Source organism: Lipotes vexillifer, unplaced genomic scaffold, assembly GCF_000442215.2.
Source record: "Lipotes vexillifer unplaced genomic scaffold, Lipotes_vexillifer_v1.1 scaffold92, whole genome shotgun sequence".
NCBI lineage: Eukaryota > Metazoa > Chordata > Mammalia > Artiodactyla > Lipotidae > Lipotes > Lipotes vexillifer.
Window position 1 is genome coordinate 410804 of NW_006786963.1, and position 9475 is coordinate 420278.

At 39.6% G+C, this 9475-nt stretch overlaps 1 pseudogene; it reads right to left on the reverse strand.

Moving 5' to 3' along the window:
* Nucleotides 1-586: 586 nt before the first annotated feature.
* LOC103081059 (non-histone chromosomal protein HMG-14 pseudogene) lies at nucleotides 587-888 on the reverse strand (annotated as a pseudogene).
* Between the last annotated feature and the right edge of the window lie 8587 nt (nucleotides 889-9475).

Sequence of the window (9475 nt, forward strand, 5' to 3'; positions counted from 1 at the left end):
AGTCCCACTAATTCACAATTTAATATCATATACACTACATACTCAAATTGTCAGTCGTCCACAGCACATTAACAGTTACTAGAAGAACTGGACTACCATTACCAAAGATGTTACAGAGTGCACAAAATTCTGCCCAGGAGAGCCAAGATCGAGGGGTGAGTGGTTTGCTTTAGGAAACAATTCTACCAAAAACAACATGGGAAGAGAAGTAATTTAAAGCGTTTAAGGCATTAAATACACAACTGACTCCAAACTGCCATTTAGTATGCTTTGTATTATAGGATATAAAAGCTACCCCCCCATCTGTGGAATGTTAAGCTGACACCCAAGACAATCAAAGCCTCCCATATTCAATATCCCACTATTTTCTGCTTGTACCAAGAAATAAACAACCAGCAAATGATTTCACCTCTTAATAAAAAGGCATTTACACTTAAAAAAATGGGATGAGGTGGGACTCCCTCCTTTTTAAAAATGTTTCTAGAGCTACTAAAAATCTTGCATTTACAAAATAGTTGATAAAATTATTCCTCTGGATTGTACAAGGAGGGAGACAGGGACCCCTGATAGGACCAGGTGTGTGATATTAATCAGACTTGGCTTCTTTCCCTCCTGCTTCATCAGAAGCTGGGCTCTCCTCGTTTTTAGCTTCTCCATTTTCTGCAGGTGAGTCTTAGTGTCTTGGTGAGCCACTTGAGCCTGTTTTCCCTTTGCTCCCCTTTTCCCTTCTGTTTGCACTTCTTTGTCGGAAGATTTATCCTTTCCTGCCGCCTTTTTTGGCTTCGTTTCCACTTTTGCAGGAGCCGGTTTAGCTGACAACCTCGCCGACCTCCTCTTGGGCTCCTCCTTCGCCGCCCCCTCGGCGGAGCTGACCTTCCTCTTGGGCATCGTGGCGGCGGGGCGGGCGCGGGCCGGGCTCCTGCGGCCGCAGAGCCTTCTCGAAGCTGGGCTGCCTGGCCGCTGCCGCTGCTTCCGCCGCCCGAGCCGCTGGGACCCGCATGTAAACTCCTTTTGATCACCTTCTCTTTCTTCTTAAGCTGCTAGAACTCTGCTGTGCAGTGTGGTCAGCTCTGACCACAGGTTGCTTTAGAGCACTTGAAACGAGGCTTTCTAAGTAAAGATGTGCTCCAAGTGTAAGGCATATACCAGACGTTTTAAAAACTTCATATACAAAAAGAATGTAAAACAGATCGTGAATGTTTCGTGTTGATTATATCTTAAAAGGGTAATCCTTTAGATACACTGGATTGCACATCTTCTTAAAATTAAAACCACCTGTTTATTTTTACATTTTTAAACATGACTGTTAGGATATTTAAACCTAAGCATGCGGCTTGCGTCGTATTTCTGTCGGACAACAAGTGTGGTAGAGACATCTCTGACTCAGACTTCGTTTTCCAAACTTCTCCTGCAACAGAATCCTCTCCCCCAGTTCAGTGTCCCTCCTTACAGCTCAACCACTTTCAGGCAGATCTGTTCCTCCTTCTTTTACAACACAGATATTATTAAGACCCCCTTTTAAAGTCAGAAGATAGAAATGGCATTTTAATGTTTCTTTAAAAAATGTGTATCTTTATGGAAAAAAAAAAAAACAAATGGTTAGGCAACCTGACCAGAGCTACTTAGCTGGAAGAAATAGATGGACTCTGCATTCTTCTGACCATCACACGTCTTATAAATAGGATTTAGCAGAAAAGGGGAAAACACTTGGTTTGGGATTCGGATTACATACGTTCAAATCCTCTCTCAGCATTAACTTGAATCTGTAACCCTAGGTAAGTCTCTTGAGCTTGCTGAAATGGTTTTCTCAATTATAAGTATGTTTGCAAACATTAGACTTAGATTACGTAAGCCGTCTGACATAAAATGGGTCTTTAATAAATGATCCAAATATTATTTCACATGATAAATCATATTGCTAAATAATTTACTGGCACAATTAGGATCAGGACCATGGGCTGGGGTAGATAATGGGGGCATATAAATCCCACCAACCTTTTATAAAACATCTTCTATACCTTTCGTCCTTCTGCTCCATCATTCCTATTTCCATTAGCTTTTTTTTTTTAATTGGAGCATAATTGCTTTACAATGTTGTGTTAGTTTCTGCTGCACAATGAAGTGAATCAGTCAGCTGTATACATATATCCCCTCCCTCTTGGACCTTATTGGGAGTCTTATTTTCGACAGATGCTTATTAAAAATATCCACAAAACTTTGAGAATGATACCAAGATACGAAGAACGTTGAAGATCTAACTCTAAAGGTTAAAAGACCACTTTAACCCATATTTTATTTCAAAAATTATATTTACTCCCAGGAAGCCACTTGTTCCATGTTCTTTTAAAAAAGAAAGAAAGAAAGAAAGAAAAAATTTCTAGGCAACGTGGGATTTTTCACATTGTTCATACTCAGAGATATGAATAGGTGGAGATTTTCCAAAATGGACCTGGTTCAAGAAACACAGAATAACTTCCAAAAAGTAGGAGGAAAGAAATTCTTTGTTAATGTTCTGAACTCTAGAGGTGGAAAGGTAAGGAAGGTTTTATTCTTCAAAGTACATTAGGAGTCATTTTAATAGGCCATGGAATCTTTGAATTAAAATATAAGATTTGACTTTTCAAGATTTCTGTGTGTATTATTATTCTAGCTGACCCTTGTATGAGGAAAGTAAGTTGACATGATAGAAACCAAAGCAGGATGCTTAGTAGCTCAAATAAGTCCAGGGAACCTGAGACCTGCCTCTGAGGTTCTGGATTCGTGGTTGCTAATTGAGTTTTTGGGCCCCAGCCTCCATAAGAAGCTGCAATGCATTGGCTGGTGATTTCAGAGCACAGGAAGCCCGGGTTCCCTTATGTCCCCTCAATTCACCATCTATATTCTCACATTCTCTGTCATGATTAACTGAGGCAAGGAAGGCCCTTGTCAAAGATAATGAGACTGGAAGGACAATGTCAAATCTCTTCATTTGGGCCTAATGTGATCCTGCTGAGATACAACAGACTTGTGACCCAAAGAAGCCAAATCCCTAGAGGTGGCACGCGTTTTGATTTTTTTTTTTTTTTTAATTACTGCCAAAGCCCTCTGTGGACCACTAACATTATCTTAGTCAAGTTGTAACTTGGACATAGTCAATAAGCAGGTTGTAGGACAAACAGCACCTGCCTGAATCCCTAATGACCCTTGCAAACAGGGACTTGTGTAGACCCTTCTTGACGTGTGAACGAACCCCTTCCCTTCCTTTCACCACCAGGCAAGCTCCTGGGATTCCTGAAGGCCAGGTTGAAAGTTGACATATTCATGAAGCTTCCACCCTCCTGCCACTCTCTTAGTTGTCACCTCTCCCCCACCAGTGATCATAGTCCTTTGCACTTGCCTCTCTCAGAGGCTGTAATTATTTTTGTATGTGTTTGTTTCTCCAAATAAAGTACTGGTGCTTTGAGAGAAATATTTCCTCACTTGTCTTTGTATCTCACGTGCCACACACTGTTCCTGGAGTGGGGCAGGTAGGCTCATGGTTCTCCAGTGGGTGTATGCTTTTTCTGTAAGCAAAAGCTGGTATAGGACTGTGTCAATCAATATTGACCAGATACCTCCCAGACAATTTTTTTTTTAATGTATTCACAGACAAGTATAGATAACCTTAAAAAATGTCCAGTTGTCTTTAGTTTTAGTTGCCTTTGCAGAAGGGTACCTGGTGAAAGAGGAGCACATTGTCAGGTTAATCAGTTCTTTTCTTTCAGTCCACATTAAGAGCATCCATTTTCACTTCATTTTAATGGAACTGAAGAAGATAAGCCATCGTTCAGTGGCCTCTATTAGGATTATTAGAGAAAACTGTTAACCTTTTCAGTTGCAGAATACATAGTAGAGGCATTTTATATGAATCATCACTTCAGCTATTTCCATGTATGGTAGGGGGTTTTATGGTTGTTTGTTTTTAATTTTTCACTACAGCTGCTTTTTGTTATCTTTAAAATGTTTTAATTCCCATTTTGTGGTGGGGGGGGGAATCTCTTCCTATATTTTCTCATTTTATCCCGTCGAGTGCCTGCAGTACAGGACTCAGTCATTGCCATCTATGTGATGTATTTTCATGGAAATAGGAAAGTACTCTGTAATCCTCCTTTATTTTCCCAAGTAGCTCATTGACGCCTAAAATTGTAAAACTAGAGTTTCATTCCTTTGGCTTAAAACTTGGGCTTTTATTAAAAGATAGTCTTTTATAAAATACATAACATTTTCCTTCTCAAACCTGTATGATCCAATGTGACACTTTATACCACTTATCATATTCATTTTCTATTACACTTATTTGTGTATTTATTCTATGTCCCCTGCTGCATTATTAGCTTCTTGAAGTCAAGAGTTATGTCATCTTCATTTTTCTATCTCCTACTTTTCCCAGCTATACCTCTTCAGATGGATTAAATGTTGGTTGTAAGAGATGACATGCATAACCCAACTATAAGGTCGGAGTAAGTTACCAATTATTTGGCCCCAAATCAGAATTCACACAGCTGCTGGTGACACAAAGTCTTAATGGATCTGAACCCTTGATGCCTAGCTGTGTCACAATCCTTTCCTCCTGGGGCTTACATAATCATCACGTAGAACTGATGCAAATAATCTTTTTTACTAGGGCTTCCACTGATGAGAGCGTCTTCAGATTTGGACATTTCCATTTCTTACGCCAGACAGCGGGAGTTGAATCATAGCCTCCCGTGTGGGGGGAGAGTTTTGTCAGTGCCCAGGTCACCTGAGCTCTACATGTATCTCTGCCTTCAGCTCTGCAGCCTCTCAGAAAGCCCATCTCCCTGACCAGCACAGGTTCTTGTACATAATGGTCATTCCATTAAAATATTTTGATCACACACACACACACACACACACACACACACACACACACAAGAGGGATTAAGAAAGAGGAAAGGGAATTAGTCCATAGAGTCAATGTTCTTATCCATACAGAGAAGAAGAACAGATGAATCTCAGCAAGGTCAAGTAACATATGCTTTTGACCACAGAGCTAGTAAACGAAAGAACCAGGTTCCTCAAACCCGTTGTGGTCTAGCTACAAAGCCTGAGAATTTTCCAACACCCTATGCTGCTTTATTAGTCATGTGCCTAATAATGGAAGTAATCTGTTCGGTGCTCTTCATATTTTTTTAAAAAGTTTGTCTGCGTCCTTTCCTTTCAACTTTCTCTGTATACTCGGTCTGACTTTTCCTTTCACATTTGGCTGATTTTCTTTTTCTTTGATCCTGGCTGTTTGTTTTCTTCTTTTTTCCCCCTGTTCCTGCTCACTCATCTTTTCCTTCTTCCTCATTCTTTATCTCCTTTCCACTCTCTTTTTTCCAATTCCATTAATGAAAGTAGATAATAACTTGTGAATTCAAGTGGAACTTCATTTCTGAAACTGTACACTCATGCTGGAACCCATTAAGCTCGATAGCGAGAAATGAGAGAAATCATAATTATCAGGCCACTAAAATACATGAAACATAAAATTTGTCGGGGAAAGTAATTGAAATTATTGGAGCAGTTGGGCCTGGTGCTGAGCAGACCCTCAGTGATAATGGAAAGGTTACGGGTGATGTTTAGCAATGCTGATGAGGTCCAAGGTGACTCCGTACCAACACAGTTAGCAAATTTAGGCTCACTTTATATTTTGCTAATCCATCTCTGAAAATCGAGAGAACAGCAGGGTTCAGGGGACCCCTTCAACTGACCAGTAAAACAGGTACTGAAGGCTTGCTCTTTTCTTCATCTCTTTATGGGTTGTTTTGTTTGTTGGTTTGTTTTACTGTTCTCACTCTGTTGTCTTCTTTCTCCTTGAGTTTCTCTATCTTCTTATTTCACTTCTTCCTATTACTCTTTTCTTATTTTAGTTTCGTATTTCCTTTATCCCTTTTCATGTATTCTGGCGCTACTTTGTTCTTTAATTCCATTACAAATCATTTGACAATTTGTCTGATTGGTGTATAGAGTGTGCTTTTCACCAAGGGCAATTCTGTAACCAGAGGATCAGAAGTTTTCTTCCTTTGACCAAGGCTGCCTGCCCCTGAGATTAAACCACAGTCCAGATCTGCACATACAGATGCTCCTGCAGGTATAACTATCAAACAAAAGCAGTTACTGTGCATGTTCAGTGGATGCTATCTAGACAGCAAAGAGAAAGAGGATGATTCTCCAGCTACCAACCTTAAAATTCCTAAGGTGTCTCTGACCTCAGCAACTTAAGAATTTTAAATAGTCAGGGCTGCTTATATACTCTATTTATGGTATAAGGGCTAAGACACAGAAAATATCATCCAGGAAGAGGTACCAGTTCATATGAGATAAACCAATGTATTCAGGCCATGAGAGGGCAACATTTTTGACAAAGATACCTGAATCATGCTGGAAAATTTTTAAGAGAGCTGGTGGTAATTATAGGCAGAACAAGTGTGCATATACCTGACTTTAACTTATAGTTGCCTCATAACTTTACATCTCTTTCATATCTCCTTCATGACAATTTATATCACATTCTCCCACTTTCAAAAATTTTCTTTGATTCCCCACATTTTGAAAGTAAGAGAGCGATTATTACCCCCATCCAATAGCTGAAGAAACTGAGGCTCTGAAAGATTAAATGATACAGACACTGTCACTTGACAGTGAGGCAGATGTGTCTCCTATCCTTTTACTCCACCTGCTTTCCACAGTGCTTTATGTCCATCTCTACTGTTAGAAAATTCTTGAATTGGGCCTGAATGGTGTCTTAGTTTTAAAAGAGTTCACTGACCTCATTTGGCCAAGTTCTATACAATAGTCACTGTATCTCTGCGTATATGGCTTGACCAAAGCATAACTCCAGTGGCATCAGTGCAGACAACTTACCAGTGCAGTGCCTAATCCTTCTGATATGTATGAATTCCAGATCTGAAATCCCCCACTTAGTAGTAGCCCAGTCTCTGCTTAAATATTTTTACAGATGAGTGGCTTCAGAGCTAGCCCATTCCATTGTTGGATAGCTCTAATTGTTAAAAAAAATATTTTTTCTGTTGAGTTAATAGCTAAGACCATTCAACAGAATTCCAGCCTTTAGGTCACTCGAAAAAATCATGATAGAGACAGTCATTGAGTTAACAATATATGTCAGCTTTGTGCTCAGATGCTGATAATAGTTTCTTCCTTCTGCAGTTCCAGCATAGGCAGGTACCTTGTACTAGTAGTTAAGAGTGTGGGCTCTGGGGTCAAACCTCTGGCTTGAAACCTGGCTTCACCCTGTTCTGCTGCCCAAGTCTGTGAGGTTTACCTAACTTCTCTGTGCCTCAGATTTTCCGTGTGCAAAATGAGTCTAGTAATAGTACTACCATATTGGGTTTTGGCCAGGAGTAATTTATAAGATCCACATAAAAAACTTGAAACATAGCATGGCACTTATTAAGCAATAAAGATTAGCTATTGTTATGATAATGCCAGTACCTCAGGATATCTAGACCCCTCTCATGTGCCTCTTAGAATCCTCTACTCCAGGTTAAAACTCTGCATTCATTAGGTAGATCATTCATTTATTTGTTCATTCATCTAAAACTGACTGGGTGACTACTAAGGATCAATCGTGTGGCTAGCTAGATCTGGAGATGAGACAGTGAGCAAACAATCCCAGATCTAAAGAAGACCACTGTCTGTTTGGAAGATACAGATATTCAGAGATAACTGTAACTCAGGGAGAGAAGGGCTGCGATTTTCTTAGCTATAAAATGGGAACACAGAGCAAGCCTACACATCCTTTCCTGGCTGGAGCTGGTGGTGGGTTTTGGGGAAGGACTTAGACTTCCCAGAGGGGAAGCCTTAAATCAAGTCTTGGAGGACAAGTTAGAGCTACCTGGGAGAGGAGAATGGCATTTCAAACAGGAGATGTGCGTGTACAAAGGCATGGAGGAAAGAGGCATTTGATGGGCGCAGGACATGTGCACATACGAAGGCATGGAGGAAAGAGGTATTTGGTGGGCGCTATAAGTGGTTTAGTATGGATGGAGTGGAAGATGCCTTACCAGAGGGAGGAGGCTTCAGAGAAGATTGGAGAGCAAGCCAAGCTGTTATGGGCTTAGTTTTAAAAATAGGAAGGTTGACTTTTACCTTGATCTCTTCTTGGCGGCCTCATTACACTGGAATAAATTAAATTCTGAAGTCTTGTCTTACATGTGCTGCTGTTAAAGAAAGTTTGTTTGAACAATAAACAAAAGGCAGGGTTTTCCAAGGCCCAGCATACAGGCTCAATAAGTAATAATGCCAGAAAGAAACTGAGGGCCAACAGAAGAGCACAGACCACCTGAGGGGAAAACTGGGGCACTGTTTCAAATTCCTTTGTACAGCAAATTCTTATATGTGCAGTTCTAGAAAATAATCATATAGAATTGAAATTTTTAAAGATTTCCTAAGACTAACAATAAGAAAAAGGAAGGAAAGAAGGAAGGAAGGAAGGGAGGGGGAAATGGAGAAGGAGATTGAGAGAGAGAAAGATTTTGAAAAACCTAGTGATTAATACCTTAGAGATTCTTAGGACAAAATGGTCAATTATGAGTGTCCACTAAAATTCTTTCATTGCCTTCTGATGGCTGTTATAACACTTTTGGGATGAATATTTCCTGGCTGTCACTTCAGCACAATCTATGATCACTTTTCTAGCATTTTCTCTAATTTTATGTTAGTCATGGTACACAGAGAAATGTTTTTACTATTCCATTGAGAAAAAAGAAAGTATATCTGTAACACTAACGGCCAAAACTAAATAATATGGCACTGAAAATAAAGACATTTTACATTATAATGGGTCATAGGAATAAAAACAGACTAGGCTGTATAAATCTTTTAGATTCTCTGCAGCACACATATACAAACACCACATACCACAGGGGAAAAAAAATTAATTCTAAGCTCCAGGCATTGACGTGTCATCCATTGTTTCCAAATTGCCAAGACAATGATACTGTTTCAAACTTAAAATCATCTAATGAAAGCATCTGCTGAGCTAATGTTGTTTAATAGAAGTTTATCATATTTATTTTACTATTCCTGTAGTAAACTTCATCTTGTCAGTGCAATGTGGATGCTTGTCCTGAATCACCTCAACTATAACTAAGGGGCAGAATTAGGTACTACACGGAATTAGGTATTGCCAGAGTGTTTATTAACAGGAGAATTATATTTATGACAACATAAAGAAATATTTATATAAATAATTTCTAAGGCATGGAACTAAATGGCGTAAGCACCTTACTCTAGAAACGTAAGTTAGAGAGGATACTTCCTGTCGCTCTAAGTAGAGGAAAACTTACAGAATTCTACAGCGGTATAACTAAAAGGGACCTACAGTTAAAGACAGGGTGACTTTTCTCCCTGTCCCATTTTATGCCACAAGGAAGGTACTGATTTTTACTGAAGAGCTGAAAAGCATCTTTGAAACATTTGGTATAATCTTCTA